This window comes from Halyomorpha halys, unplaced genomic scaffold, assembly GCF_000696795.3.
Source record: "Halyomorpha halys isolate HHAL.00 unplaced genomic scaffold, Hhal_1.1 Scaffold324.1, whole genome shotgun sequence".
Classification (NCBI taxonomy): Eukaryota; Metazoa; Arthropoda; class Insecta; order Hemiptera; family Pentatomidae; genus Halyomorpha; species Halyomorpha halys.
Window position 1 is genome coordinate 999,443 of NW_027112641.1, and position 14,151 is coordinate 1,013,593.

At 33.8% G+C, this 14,151-nt stretch overlaps 1 long non-coding RNA gene across 2 annotated transcripts in view; it reads right to left on the minus strand.

Annotated features, from left to right (window-relative positions):
- Positions 1-1,418: 1,418 nt before the first annotated feature.
- The window catches only part of LOC106681306 (uncharacterized), an 82,870-nt gene continuing 70,137 nt past the window's right edge, over positions 1,419-14,151 (minus strand). The window contains exons 4-7 of one of the 2 annotated variants that reach the window (XR_010844254.1): positions 5,940-6,061; positions 3,250-3,339; positions 3,026-3,138; positions 1,419-2,437 (exon numbers count right to left, since the gene is read on the minus strand). This is a non-coding gene — a long non-coding RNA (uncharacterized lncRNA). The remainder of the gene's footprint in view (positions 2,438-3,025; positions 3,139-3,249; positions 3,340-5,939; positions 6,062-14,151) is intronic. The other variant, XR_010844253.1, reaches the window with a different exon arrangement.

A 14,151-nucleotide genomic window follows, 5' to 3' on the forward strand; every position in this document is an offset into this window, starting at 1 on the left:
TATGCCATCAATTATAAAAACTTGAGGAAAATCATCTTATTTCCTTCACAAAGTCTATTCGCTTTTTTTTTCGTGTTAATTCACAGATACGATTGAATGAACAAAACTTAAAATTCTTACAGAGTTTCTCATAAAGATTAAGCAACTTCGATCCCTACAGTCAAATGTCGTTTACCATTCCAATAGAAATGTCTAATTGAAATCGACTAGATGAGACCAAGTTAACCCTATCCATTAAGCCATTGGCCAAAGCCGCAGCCAATGAGAAGTGAGGATTTATACCTGGACAAAGGGGATTGGACAGGACTAACTCCTCTCATCAGTATGCTAATCCCACTCCCAATTTACGGGACTGCTCTGTTTTAATTTACTACATTTCCATAATCGCTAAGGTGATTTGTCTTCACCAGCTTAAGAAGGTTTGTTCTGAGCTGATACCAGATCAAGAGTAAAGGAACTTCTGTTTTTCGTTAAGGTCAGGCATCCTTGAAATAATATATAGTGCGTCCTATAAGATTTAAGGGGTGTTGGAAGATGATAAAGCAGATCTCAAAAGTTTATATAGTTAATTTTTCGGTGAAATAAATTGATATTTCAAGTTTTATTTAGTGGTTTTTGTTGAATTGAAAACAAAAACTAAAATAATATTTAGGTTAGATTATTACTTTTTCGCTATTAGCAATATTAAATATTTTTTTATAATTTTAGGTTGCTTTGTAAATTTCATTATTTTTTAAGGTAAAAAATTCAATTCAAATAATACAAATACTTAATATTTTTGGTAATAAGACATCAATTATTACTATAATTACCAGAACATTGTTTATACCGTTTAAAACTCAACATTAACTAGATTTGTTACAACCTTATAAAATACTTTAATTGACATATTTTTTTAATAATTAAAAAATAATGTAATTATTTTTGCCAAAACACAGATAATTTGATGAGACAGAATTTCAAATCATATTATTTTTAACAAAACTTTCGGTTGATTTCAGCTTATTCTGCAACACTTCTCCGCTTATAAATAAGCACTTAAAGCTTTTGAATAAGAAGTTTTTTTTTTCTAAAAAGAGGAAAATTTGCAGTCCTCTAGGAGTCAAATCCAAAAATCGTGAAAAAATCAGTAATTTTTGATAGACAAAACGTTGATTTATTGACCTCCTTGAAAACCCTGTATGTGGAAAAGATTAATGTGGAAATAACCTTATGGTATTGTAAAACTAATCATATTAATTATTTCATTATGAATTATATTATGTAGGTCCTACGTAATTTTTAATAATATTTATACAAAAATGTTGATATTTTTAAAAACAAAAATAAAAGAACAATAAAACAGATAATATAATTTAAAAATGTTCTACGACCACATATATGGTATGACTTGAGGAAGAACAAGTGCTAATGCTGGTTTAATTTAAACCACTAATAATTTATTTTCATTTTTGCTCTGTTTAGCAAAGTTTTGAGAAAAAGTTTCTTTGATGTTCTTCCCTTATATGGTCAGGTCAGGGATTAAAATGAGGAATTCCGTGTTCTTCTGGGTCCTCCAGGTTTCCATTGAGATTCTTCTCCACCGCAGTTGGAGAGGGGTACATTCTCTTTATGGGAAGATACAGTCTCCTTTACTCGGAAAAAAGTTTTTTTTATTCACATTCTCTACTTTCGCAGAGAGAACTGGAGCCAATATGGAGCTTTTGGGAAAGGTGAGCTCTGGAACGGTTCAATTGGTCCGTAAGCGAAAAATGAGGGCCTGTCCTCGACTAGTGAGTTGGTGGGTGCTGTTGGTTATTGTTTATTTGCTGCAGGATAATTTAAAAGTTCCTGAGGAATGTTCTCCTTAACTCTCTTAAGCAGAGGTCTCTTAGTCAACTTGCGGACCCAAGGACTCTTTGGCCAGCTGCTCTACCCTTTCGTTTTCAGGGATCTCCGCAGTGTCAAGGAATCCAATGCGGGATAACTCTTTTGTGCTTGATCATAAGGGTTTCAAGTTCCTTTCTAAGTTTTCTCAGACCTCTTCCACACTCCACTTGCATCAGTAAGGAACACAATTTTAGAGTTTTTAGCCTCTATAGTGTCCTAAACAGTTTCAAAACTTCAATGATAGCTTTTTCCTCACCCAAATGATTCGAAGAAGCAAAGTAGGTTGGACAAGCCTTTTCATTTATGTTCCCTGCAGGAAAATGTAAATGGAAACCGGCCCTTCCGTTTACTGTTGTATTTGTGACCTATCTGTCAGTGTGTATTCGAGTTCCTTCATCTTTTTGGGTACTTGTTTATATGCTGCAGGAAAAGATAATATTAAATTCCACAAGGAATGTTGTCCTTGCTTTTGATACCGAGGGTGCTACAAACGAATTCTGGTTTTAGAAATTCAGGCCAGGAAGGCATGTACTCTTGTTTACTGATAATTGTAGCTCTCATGAAATTCCTAAAAGAAAAAAAAATGAAATTTAAATAAAAAGTAAAAAATAACTAATGAATTTTATTTATCATGACAAGTGCTGTAGGAACTTTAGTTTTTTTTTCTGATAATATTTTATGAACAATATGTATTAAAATATTAGAAATAAAAAAATATGAAATAGTACAAGTAAGCACAAGATTTTAAAAAACTATCAATAAAATAAAATTAAATAATTCAATAACGAACAAATAAATATATCAAGTGCCATAAGAACTTAATTTTTTTTTATGAAATTAACTAGAAAAGTATCTAGTGGCACAATTATCGACAAACCACGCCAAGAATAACATATATTTAAATATGTATTGTTGGTCTAATTCGAGTTAAAAATTACGAAAACAAATGAGTACTGAACTTGAAAAACACAAAACTTTTTTATGGATGGGTTGAACAGACCTTCAGTTAGAATTTTTCATATGTTATATTGGAATTATATGTATAAGTTAGAAGTGCCACTTTCCAGAATAGTTGTGAATTGTTAATAACAAGACCATTAAATGAGTGATGGGTACCTGAAACATTGCGCAGAAATACTAAAAATACCTGACTCACTATGAGATACATTTGAGGCGGATCAATTTGTCCTGGTAGATGATACTCTCTTTTGGCGGACAACAAAAACAAGATAAATCAGACTGTATTCTCCTTATTGGTATTTAAATTGCCTAATAAAAAAAGTTATTGCGCTATTGTTTATCTTGATTAATAGAATGAAATTGCTTTAGAAAAATTAAATTATAGCTAGCTTATAACAGTAGAGACAGAAAATGACTCACCTCTGCGACGTTTTTCCTTGGAATTGTGAATGAAAACTTAAGCCTGAGGGTCATGAAGTATGATAATGCAAAAAGAAATTTACTTTGAACCTAGAAATAAAAGAAATTGTCGTTTAAAAAGGTTTTAGTAACGGAACAGAAAATTCAACAACCTTTTTTCTGGTGCGAATTTCATTTTTCTTCCGCTGTGCAAATCGTTTTCAACCTCATTTCTTATCTCCTCTGTGTTTGGTGTGTTGTTTATCATGTCCTTCATTCACTGAATCCCAATACAAAAATGGAATCTTATCGATTTTCCACTGGTGCCTTCAAATAGAGAATGCTCTGAAAAAAGCTTTACGATTGCTAGGTATACAGTTTCCAAGATATCTTCTTACTACATCAAATTTATCATTTTGCTTAGAATCACCAAAATAGCTTATATCATTATTTATAAATATTTATTCATAAGTAATTTAATGTTTTTTATGATCGAAAAAAAACCTTTCACTGCAATAAATAAGTGAATAGAACCCAATAAATTCTTATATTTGTATGAAACACATTCTTTATCTACGATGATTTCTTAGGCTATATGCATTATCACCTTTATTAATTAACTTTTGTGCTGTTATCAACTCCAGCCAAAATCCTTTATCATATCTTTGCCACTTTCCTAATTCCGACCACTTAATTTATAATGTTAACAAGGGGGGGGGAGTAGATAGTTTATAAGATAGTAAAGCAGATTCTATTAGATAGCAGTAAGTAGCGAGATTTAAGAATTTAACAGCTATAATTCATTATAAATGAGATAAATAAAAAATTATAAAGCGTTATAAAATACTGAACAATTGCCTTTATTTTGTGAATTTTTACGTCCAAATTGGAAAATTTTTATTTTAAAATACCTATTCTCAATTAAGCTGTGAACAGAAAGACAGTAATTTAGGGTAAAAAGGATTATTTAGAAGTAGGGGATTGTGTTTAAGGTTTCAGATAATGAAAACTGCATAAAATTATAAAATCTTTTTATATACTACGATCATCAAAAAATTATTAGAGGGTTTTAGTAAACAACACAGAATTTCAAACTATGGACAGGATTTGGTTGCGTCGATAAATATTCTGGACTGATAGTGATATATGGATGCCTGTTGCTTTACGCTGGTAAGTACATGTTGCTGTCCACAAATTCTTCATCAGTAGTGTCTGGTTTTTTTTTTGCAGGAAAATGACTATATTTTATTTATGATAACCTTTCACATTAAAAATAAAATAAATATTAATAATAATACCAAGGGCTGGGTAGCTCATTGGGTAAGGCGCTGTGAACAACACTCGGACCCGGGTTCAAATTCGGAAGTGGGAAATAATTGTTTATTCTGTTACTGTAGTCGTGAGGGTCAAACCTGTAGGTTCTGAAACCCTTCTGGGGTACAACAAGCTTCTATAAAGTAGGTACCTTTAATTGGGGTAATACCCTGGTAGTAAAATTTCACCTCCATGCAAAACCGTTTATAAAGAGACAGTGCATGGAGTCGACATCTCTCGAAAAGGCAGAAGAGAAGGTTGGCTACAATACAGAGGATAGCTCTGCTGCGAGTAACCCGTGCATACCGAACAGTGTCTCATGAGGCGGTACAGGTATTAGCTGGAGGAGTGCCTATCGATCTTCTGCAGGAAGACTATTATCGACACAAAATAAAGAGGGAAGGTCTGGCGGATTTACCGGAGAACCTCCAAGCGCATATTGGTGAAAGCCCTAATAGATGGAAGAGGATCCTTCGAGAAGAAACCTTGCAACAATAGAATCGACGGTGAATGGATTGCTTAAAAGGGGCCACCCTAAGGAAGTACTTTCCAACCGTTGATTCACGCCTAGAATCAACTTGGGTCCTCCCTGATTACTGGACCTCACAGTTCCTCACGGGTCATGGGGATTTCCGAGCTAAGCTCGCCGTACATGGCATAAACATTGATCATCTATGCCCAATTTGTCAGGTTCCTGAGACCGCCGAGCACGTCTTACTTGCCTGTACAGCCTATGAAGCACTGAGAGCCAAGATAATGAGGGAAACAGGACTCTATGTTCTGACTGAGAGCGATCTTCCTGAGCTGATGAAAAAAGAAAACTACCCGCACTTCAAGATCTTCGTGTATGGGTGGAAGGAGGTTCTGGGCCCTACTCACTTCTCCCTGGGTAGGAGAGAATAAGCTACACCAGCAAGGCCTCAGGAGGAGAGCAAGATTTATTTGAAAGCAAGAGCAAGCTGTGTGCACAGCTATGTAAATGTTTGACATGTGCAGCAATGAGTTGTACCAACTGCTGCGAACACCCGTATTGCCTAATAGGCAGGGTAGGGTGATAAATAAATAATAATAAAGAGACAGTGCTTCTTTACAACATACTGAACCCAGGACCCTTCGTGCGTATTAGCTTATAGGGTTTTTAAAACTATTTTCATGATCTTTACCAAATACATGAGTTCATGTTTGGAATTTACATGCATGGAACCCTTTCATACAAGTGAAACTATAGACAGCTCATCGGTTACAACTACCTGACATTTGCATTGTGGACTAGAGCACTTAAAAGGGAAAGTAAGAAGGCATAAAATGTATGAGTTAAAAATACTCAGAAGAATATATGGACCTATCTGTGAGAAAAGGGGCTAAAGGATTAGAAATAATAACAACCATGAACATACCTTAAGCAAACCAGTTTCATGTCCTTTGTAGGAAAGAACCATTTGAGGTGGCTGGGACATGCAGTGGGAAGGACACCAAAAAACCGATAGAAGTATGGAATTGAAGAAATAAGGGCGTCCGCCTGTAAAGTGAAATGATAACGTAGATTGATTTTTGACACTCTTGGTGCGGCAATATTTTTCTGAAAATATCATATTAAAAAAAAATAAAGATTAAGGTCAATTTAAGAAAAAATACACTGTTAGAAAGCTAAAAATTTACTAAATTGAATTCCATTTCAATAAAAAGGTTACAATGTAAAGTTTGACAATTTATGGGCACGGTTAACTTTACCTAATATTCATCTATCATTATTACGTTTGTATGATATAATACTAGCTTAATGTTTTATAATAAATAAACATAATTTAAGTCCTCCTCCACCGTAAAGTCCTTCCTTTCAGAAGGCTTATCTCAAGGGAACAGATATTCAACTGGTGCTTTGTGCTCCTGGTCTTTGTGGTACCTACATTGTTATCTTATACGCCATATGTAATACCGGGTCCTTAGTTCCCTGTCTCTTAAAGGGCTTTATGCTCATGTAATTGAATCTTATTTTACACAGTGCAGCTGGTTTCATTTATTATATTTGTATAGAAGTTATTATATTGTATTCAATAGTACCTCGTAGATTGTGGTTTCAGTTAATGTAATTACGAAACAATACTACCTCTAGTTCTTTCGTTCTTACTCAACGTTTTATTCCGTTAAAGTAATACGTAATAATGACGGATAAATTTATTACATCACGTACGAGATATATGCTGGAGAACTGTTGTAAATGGCAACATAGCAGAGGTGCATTAAGATGTCAGCGATTATATAGCGAGAGGTAAATGAAGCGAGGTATGGAAATGCAAAGAGGAAAGAGATTTCCTCGACTGAAGGGCTAGGTATTAAAATTAAAATTTCATTTGAAAGGCTTTCAGGATCTACATCATGAGGCAAAATGAGGCAAGAGGTAAAGTAGGGTTCTGCTTCGAATGAATAAGGTTCAGCTTGTTGATAAGTTCTTCTTCACTGTTCATATATTCATCCTGTGCACATCATAACTCACCTCTTTAATAATATTAGCTTATTTGGTTAGTCTAATATAATATTTAATAATAGAAGTACTAGGGAATGGGGTGGCTGAGTGGTAAGGCACCTTGCTACTAACTCAGTGAAACCAGTTTCGAATCCGGCTGTAACAAATAATTATTTATTATAACACAGATAATTATTTATTATCAGTCACTTGTGGCTCTGAACTCATTTATTTAAATTTTTTTTACGTCTTCACTACACAGAGCCTTAGTAAACTTATACAAAAACACTTAAATGCAAATATTGAAGTAATATCTGTTTATAAATTTGTGGAAGATTTACATAAAATTATATATGGAACCACATAAATATCTCATTATTAATAATAGCTGTAATTATTATGAAACACAAATACAAAACAATTAGTAGTAGTATTTTACACAAGTAAATTTTATAATGGAAATTAACACATCACTGAATCGAGGTTTTTTTCCTCTAAACTCTTGAATCGACATTAACCACGCTTCTTTAAACAAGTTTAATTGACGCTGCTTAATTTAATGAAGTACAAGTAGCTTAGTAGAACTAGAAGGAGATTATTTCTGATAATGTTTATTAAAAATCAATTTTTGGAATAAAAGAGAGACAGAGAAAAACTTTATTCAAATAACTTGTTCTGCCCAACTACTGTATTGGTTTACAAAATACACAGCATACTTATACTTAGTTATACGTTTCTTTTTTTAAATAATATACTTTTTATGTTTTATCATTTTCGCACTTTTTTTCTTCCTACATTTTATTTTTGTATCCTTTTTTCCTTATTATTCTTTATTTTTTCCCGTTATGTACCTATGGATCCAATTATATTTTCACCCTTAACCCAATACATCTTTCCTTCTTTTTCCTCTCTTTAACAAGTGTAGAATAAAATTAAAATATAGAATATTAATAATACAAATTTTTAATATTAATATCTATTATAGTTTCCCACAAACTACATATTACTATTCAATCAAATCCTTAAAAGAAAAGTCAACAATCATCTATAAATAATTACCTACAAGTAATAAATAGATATAACAAAGTAAAACTCTTTTATGACCGATTACTGTACTTTCTCTGCCTTTAATGCCATAGGAAGAAAACTACGACACAGTTTGCATTATCATTATTATTATTATTTGTATAGATTCAAAATTATTTCCTGCAATGCTGCATCTAACAGGAAAAAAGATGTCCCAAACGTTCCCATGTTCGTTGCCTGACGAATGTCTAACCTCGTTACGAAGTAGTCCTCTGTGCGGGAACGCGAGCTGCGTAAGAGGTCTTTTCCCTAATGGTGGACATTGTTAAAGTTGACAGGCATCTTGTTAGATTACAGTCGCTTAGTTAGGTGAAAAATCCCTTTTGTGGCAGAAAATCGGACTACATAAAAAATTATAACCGATTAAGATATTTTAGATTTAATTTTCACTGAAATTTTTCATTGCTTACAGCAATTTTGTTTAATAGGAATAATGTTTAAAAAAATAAATAAAATAATTAGTCCGTGTTCGAAGGTTTTTTTAATTATCAATCATCACTACATATCGACGCTTAAGTTGTGGTACCTCGTAACTCAAAAATATTAACAATACTTGAAGCCAAGGCATCACTCTTCAGTCATCTTGTCTCAACCATCGTTTTGTTGGTTACCTATATACATCAGTTCTTTTTCTAACCTCAAAAATCATTTCAAGATGTTTCTAGAATGAAGAATTATCTTTTATTTAATTTTTTTTATAATTTATTTATTGTTATTTACAACTATATAAAAATATATACAACTAAATTTGCTATAGGTGACACAGTGACATAATACAAACATGTGGAAAATCTACCCATTGATAGAACTCCAGTAACATTTCTAGAGAAGATCTCGAGACCATTTTCTTTTCAGACGCCTAGGAGGATTATTAGGTAATAAATGAGAATCCAGGTTAGAAACAAGTGGAATATGGGTGGTTGGGAAGTTGATCATGGAAGGATTGGTGGAATGGATCTGGATCTGGATCTGGCCAAATCGGCAACATATGAGAGACATTGAAGTCCTGATGGATTACTTCATTCTTGACAAAGTAAGGAGCATTAAGGATTTTGGACTGTAAGGATTGAATTCGGGAGGAATTTGATGGTTTAGTCGAGTCTCAAAGCTCAACTTCATATGTCCAGATAAGCCTTATAATAGTCATGTAGATCAATATTTTCTAATGGATTAGCCGTTTAGACCGTTTGTCTAGTAAATGTAATAGTCGGAATCGACGAGTGGTCTTCTGTCTTTTCAGTCTTGTATGAGGATTCCATGTCAGTCGTTTGTCCAGATGTAGTCCTAAGTAACGGATCTGATCGACAGGGATAAGTGGGGTATTATTAAATGATACTGTGGGGCAAGAGTTCATCGGTTTAACGAAGGGTAAAAGAGATTTGGTGGGATTTATTAGAATTTATTTTAATCCTCCAGTTTTGGCACCATTCATCAAGGGTAGCGGTGTGGGATTGGAGGGTTTGGGATACAATTTAAGGATCACTGTTCACTGACAATATATGTATCAATGGCATCCGTGGTGAGGATAGTGTTAGGATGGATTAGGATGTTGGTTGTAAACACTGTATATAGGAAAGGACCCCCTGAGGTACACCAGCAGACTGACGGAATAGGGATGAATAAGTGCTGTTGTGATTTACTTGAAATAATCTGTCAAAGAGATTAGAACGGATAATGAGGAAGTATGTAGGAGGTAGGATTTTACGGATTTTTTATAGCAGTCCTGGGTGCCAGAATCGATCAAAAGCCTGTTCTACATCAAGAAAGACTCCCGAGCAGTACTTTCCGCGCTCCAATGAAGATAAGCCAACATCAACCACACATGGCATTGCTGGCTAGTGGAGTGGGATGTTCCGAATCCAAACTGGTGGTCTGAGATTATGTGGTTGGAATCAAGGATGGGGTACAGGCGTTTCAAGATGAGTTTCTCAAGGATTTTGCCCATGATAGGTAACAGAGAGATAGGACGGTAGGAGGATGGATATTCTGGCGGCTTTTGAGGTTTGGCAATCATTTTGACTATGGATAATTTCCATGGGTCAGGAAAATATGTAGATCTGAGTACAGCATTGAAGATGTGAGGAATGGAACAGATTTTCGAGGAAGATGTTTTAGAATATGGAATGTAATTAGGTCATAACCTTGATATTTGCAGGAAGGTAACTTCTGCATGATGTTGAATTTCTCTGAAGGATGAAATGCTTTAGGTGGAAGGGTCATTTGGAGTGGAGTATTCAATTATTCTTCAATGTATTCAATGTGGATTCGTTGGATTAAGGATGTTAGGGTAATAATAAAATTACCAGCTGACCCTAAGACTTTATCTCAAACCAGCTCCAATCTGCTCCCACATCCTGAAATAACAGGTAATCACCAAGCCTTGCCTAGGCCTATTGATGAGGTAGCCAATGATACATAGGCCAAATACTCAAAAATTCATTCGCAAGGCATTAGTCAGCAGTATACAGCTCCTTTACTGCAGTTTTCATCTCAGATGTCTCCCAGACAGCAAATGTCATCCAGACCACAGATGGCTCCATGACTGGCAATGTTAACTGCCACACCTCATTGTGACAAATCTGTACAAACACTGTTTTACAAAGGCCACTTACAGTGCCTAGTACACCTAAGGCGAATTATTTACCAGTGGCATATTCCCAGCGAAGCACATTGGAACAAGAGCAAACGGGCTTGCCACAAGTTAAAGCTGCGGGCGTAGCTATTAGTTCTAAGCTTGCCAATTACAAGAATCAGCATTGGCAACAAACTTCAAGACATCCAGGAATTGTAATCGGAAATCAAGTGACTATTACGAGGGCAGCATACCCTATAGTATATAAAACCTGAATTGAAACTAACCCTAAGGATAAAATACAGACAGACAATGTAAGCATTTCAGAATGGAATTCCTGAAGCCAATGGAATTGAGTTTCAATCTCATCTCAGCAGAGAAAATTTTGATAATTTTACTCTGCTTACTGTTATTAAGACAGAATCATCAGAAATTCCAACTACTCCACCTCAGTTCCTTAAAATCACTCCTGACAAAACCAGTAGGCAAACCAAATGGAAAATGTTCAGAATGGAACCAAAATTGATGATATCATCCATCAGCCATAAGCATGGAAATATTCGAACACAAAAGGACTCTCCAGTTCCTCATCCATATCCTAAACGAAGTACATTTTCACAAGTTGGTCTAGACAGACAGCCTTAACAGACAGTTTCAGTAGTAACAACCGCTGCTGCTACCCAACCTCTTGTTACTTATTCAGACATTCAGTCCACCCAAAGGACTCCTTCAGCAACTCAAATGAACTCTTCACAACTTCAATTACAATTTACAACTGCTTCCCCCAATTCAGAAGATGGGACACCACTATCTTCAAATCTTAATTGCCATGCTATATCGGGATCACCCCTTGATAGTATGATCTTACATCAACCTTGTAATCACCAAAATTGTCTTGGTATTTATCTTATATTTTTGTACTCCTAAGATGCTAATAAATCATTGCTAGATGGTTAGGCATACTAAATTTTCAAACAATTCAGTAAGTTCCTGAATTTTATTCTAGTATAATTCATCCATTCCACAAATTATGTGGTTTATTATAATGGTTTTTATATTAATGATGCTGGTCGGTATTCTTCAGATATGAACAGAACTTACGAGTGAACTCAAATTGCCTTAGAGCAACCTTTTATGCTTACAGTCAATTATCACCCATTCAATAATCAAGGAACCCACCCAGGCTTGGAACGGAGTCTGGATGAGTGGACCTGACAACAAATGAGCTTATCTTCAAGCAAAAAAGAATATTTCAATATCTCTCCAGTCAATCAAGTAAATTGTGATGCCATCCACTATTTCATGTAATCAACTATCAAAATTAATTACTAACAAACTAATATAAATTGTAACCACTTTTGGTTAACCCACATAAGATATTGTCATAAATTATCCAACAATAGAGGCACATCATTACTATACTTGTCTTATTATGTTTGTTGCCAACATATGATCGGTAATCGATTACATGAACATATTATTTTATTTAAAAACAAAACAAATCCACTCTCTGTTGTTTTTTTATGCTGCAAACAAACAGATGACTACTTAGCGTCTCATAGTGTGCACACACATCGGTACAGTCCCTCCTCACTACGCACTTGTAGTTGCCAGCATTCTGGCCAGCTCTGTCGTCTTCATCATTTTAGCCAAGGGGAGCGGAGTACTTCGGCTCATCCTCCAAGAGGACAAGGTGGGTGGACGTCCGTCCTTTTGTCGATCTACCTCCACGAGAACATCCACTCAGGACAACCACAACCGGGGCCCCATCAACCACCGGTGATATAAGACTCTTTTTCCTCTTTTAATCTTTTATATAGTATTTTTTAATAGTTTTTTTACGTTGGATTAAGTTCCTTTTTTAATTTATTTTTCTAGATTATATGTTTGTATATATTTTTGACAGTTTATTATATTCAATTACTTGAAATATAATAATAACATAATTCGGAAGTTCATTTATTTTATTTTAAGCACTATTTACGGTTGGGCTAGCAAAGGTTCTTTTTGAACCGTTCCCGCCGTTACAATGTTCAAACCACTACATACAGTCCACTCCAGTAAAAAATCAGAACCAGGGATTTTTTTAATAAAAATCAATCACTGCAGATTTGGATTCATCTCAGATCACCAGGTTAGAAACAAGTGGGTTTAGGTGGTTGTAACTAAAATTAGAAATATAAATAAACAAATGGTTACAATATGCACATGTATTAAATATATTGACAGATATATAACCGAGTTTACAAAAGTATTCAAATATCTTTGAGGTTATTAAATTAACAATGGCCGTTTGAGGATTTACATCGGTATTAAAGCCGAAGTATAATGAGCCAACTTTCTTTTACTAACTCGACATTTTTTTGCCTTGATTTCCTTTCCCCTCTTGAACAACTTCTTCTTTTACTGAAACTTCCATAATTTGTCAGACCTAATTATTCATTAGTACAAGAAATAAAAGTTTTTTGGTTTTTCTTTGGATCTTTTCTTTTTGTCAAGTTTTATTTCTGTTATTAGGCTATTCCTTTTCAATTCTTACCTTTAACATAAACCTATATATGTCACCTCTGACGAGATTCTTATTTATTTTAAGATATTTTTGTACTACTAAAATGGAATATATTATGCATATTACATAGTACAATATGTATATTTCTCCACTTATTTTCAGCTGTATGTACAATAGATATTTATATTTTTAGACATCTATACCTTATTTAGGGTGTCTTAGTTGAAAAATATCGAACTCTCGGATTTAATTGAATAAATCAAAAGTAATGAAATAATTTAGTTATAGTTTTTTAATACTTCCTTCGATTTTTATATTTGAATTTTTTCCAACTTTTAACTAATCCTAAAAATGTTCATAATTAGATTTATTTTTTATTAATATACTTGGTTTAGTTTCTTTGAAACAATTTTGATCCTTTTTCTCTCAACTTTATTCTTTTTTTAACTTCCAACGTTTCGACCACTTGAAAATGACCTAAGTTATTTATTATTTTATCAGTGAGTTTCCTTTCAGAATATGTTGTTCCCATTACGCAGCAGATATACTCCTGTATGTTACCTAGACATTTGACAAATATGGCTCAAAAAGCCTGCCTCTCATGGAGCACAATATATTATTACTTTTTATTTACATTACTATCACGTTCGAAATTTTTAAAAAAATGTCTAAATTGTAAGATTTAAATTGTTTCCTTCACTTTTTGCTCCTTTTTTAAAATTTATTTTGTTAATTTATAATGTTTAAATTGCTTTAATAAATTAAAAGTTTTTTTTTTTTATCTAACGAATTATAATTCTTCCCTAGGTACATAAATGTGTCAACGTTTTAACATTCAATCATAAAAGTGTATTGCCGTGTACGGGACTTCAGGGTTTCTACATCCGACTAGGGGTTCCCCATACACGTATTATATTGAAATTTATTCATCTATTCATGTATTTATATTATTTATTTATATTATATATTTATATTATA